General features: G+C 35.3%; 1 protein-coding gene across 1 annotated transcript in view; it reads left to right on the forward strand.

Annotated features, from left to right (window-relative positions):
* The window catches only part of Helb (DNA helicase B), a 47775-nt gene that overhangs the window by 19668 nt on the left and 25609 nt on the right, over nucleotides 1–2498 (forward strand). The gene's annotated exons all lie outside the window — the stretch shown is intronic.

Genomic DNA, 2498 nt, shown 5'->3' on the forward strand with positions numbered 1-2498 from the left:
TAGCTATTGCAAATCAATTTATGTAAACAGTAAACATATTATGATCGTTATTTGCTTTTACAATGGTGGCATACTTTAAAAATTAGTGTAATTTACTCAAAATTGACCTGGTAAAGACATGGAAGAGGATTACTGAGGATACATTATAATTGCCATAATGCTCAAAAGTGTCATCTCCCCACTGAAACACTTTCACTCCATGTGAAATGAAACATAAATTTGAAAAGTTTAAAGCATTTTTCTCTTTGCATGGTTCACCAGCTTTGCTTCCCTTGGGCTGCTGATCATTGCTGTGTTGCAGTATTTTTTAATAGTGCACAGGATCTTATAACATGTAACATTTGACATGGCTTTTTAATTATAGAAATCATTGAATTATTTTAAGAAATTAAGTGACACTGAAACATTTAAAGTAGAAATTAGTCTTCTCTGGTAATCTTTCTTTTTCTCTTCCCATCCAAAAATCCCATAAAGGTCATAGTCTAGTGAAAGCTTAGTGTGTTTATCCTTTCAAACTTTATGCATCTGAGGCCAGGGAGCTGGCTCAGTGGAATAAGTGCTTTCCTGGCAAAGGCAAAGGCCTGAGTTCAATCCCCGGTTCCACAAAAAAAATAACAACAAAAAAATCTTTATGCATCTATATGTAAATATATCTTACTTATTTCAGCATTGTGTAAATTGTATTATAAGCTGCATCTCCTTTTGTCTTGATTTTTATTAAATATATTATAAAAATAACTGATGTTTATTCCCACAACAGTTTAGTTGATGTAGGGCACTATTAGGAAGGAGAAAAAGATTTAGACAGGTAAGTATTGCTTTTTAACCACTCCATTCAGCTCTACTTAAAATATTATTAGTTTATTTTGGGATATTTCTTTCTTTCTTTTTTTTTTTTTTTGTGGTGCTGGGGATTGAACCTGGGGCCTTGCATATACTAGGGAGGTACTCTACCACTAAACTAAGCCCCTGGTCCATGGTACTGATTCTTCATGTACACAGGAATGTGCTTTAAAAAATAAAAGAAAGTTGTCCATTTCAGAATGGTAGCAGAGTGTAGCTGATGCTGATTGTACATCTATATGTGTCTTATTCATCTTAGGGAATTTGTACCTGTATATGATATATTTTGATTCCTCTTTTTTCCCCAATCCCCTGCCCTCCCTTCAGCTCCTCCCTATTTACAAAGTTTTATTTCCATTTCATCTTTTTTTTTCTTTCTCCCTTCAATTTACCTTTCCCTCTCTTAATTCCTTTTGAAAATTTCTTCCTATTTCGCAATATATTTTTTTTTTTTTTCACAAGACCTATTAAATATTTTGGCTTTTATTTACTCTTTCAGATTCTCACACTAGGTAGACTGTGCAATATTTATATGTGTGTCCAATTTATTTCACTTAGGAGTATGGTCTCAAGGTGCATGTATTTACCTAGAAATATATCAAGTTTTTTGTTCATTGTGGCTGAGCAGTACTCCATTATATTAAAAAAAAAAAACCAACAAAACACATCTTTTTTCTTCATTCCTTGGTGGATGGGCATCTGGATTGTTTCTAGAGTTTAGCTATTATAGTGTGCTGCTGTAAACATGGATGCACATATATTGCTGTGGTGTGATATTTTTAAGCCTTCTGGGAAGATACCCATAGGGGGAATAGCCCTGTCAAATGGGGCCTCCAGTTTTTGGTTTTCTGAAGTTTCACCACACTGATTTCCACAGTGCTTGTACTAATATACACTCCCACCAACAAGGGAAAAGGGTACCTTTTCCCCACAGCCCCATCAGCATTTGTTATTGGTTGATTTCTTGGTGATAGTCATTCTTTCTAGAGTGAGGTGGGATCTTAGTGTTGTTTTAGTTTGTCTCGTTTGAATGACCAATGATGTTAAACATTTTCTCATATTTTTATTTGCTTTTTGCATTTCTTCATCTGCAAAGTATGTATTCCCTCACAGATGCCCAATTTTCGATTGGGTCTTTTTTTTTTTTTTTCATTTTATTTATTTGGTTCAGGGTTTCAATATGCAGTATGGACTCAGTGATCTTCATGTTTTCAGCCTCCCCAGCTCTGGGATTACAGATGTACGCCACCACGCCCCGTCTCAATCACGAGCTCAGCATGCCATGCAGGACCAGAGATTGAACCCGGGTCTCTGTGCTTGCCAAAGCAGGTGCTTAGTCCACTGAGCTATCTCGCCAGCTGGATTGGGTCTTTAAATTCGAAAGCTTTGATTTTTTTCAATCATTTATATGTTCTATATATAAGTTCTTTGTCTGAGGGAAAGTGGCTAAAATTTTTTCCACTCTGTGGGTTGTTTTTATAATCTTTTTGATTTCTTTTGCTGTGCAAAAGCTTCTAATAGGATGAGTTCCCAGTGGTTGATTCTTTGTGATAGTTCCTTTGTGATTGGGATTTTATTCATGGAATCTTTGCCTACTCTTCTGTCTTTAAGAATTCTGCCTATTCTCTCTTTTAGCAGATTTAGTATTTCTGTTT

The sequence above is a fragment of the Octodon degus genome, unplaced genomic scaffold, assembly GCF_000260255.1.
Source record: "Octodon degus isolate 3935 unplaced genomic scaffold, OctDeg1.0 scaffold00047, whole genome shotgun sequence".
NCBI lineage: Eukaryota > Metazoa > Chordata > Mammalia > Rodentia > Octodontidae > Octodon > Octodon degus.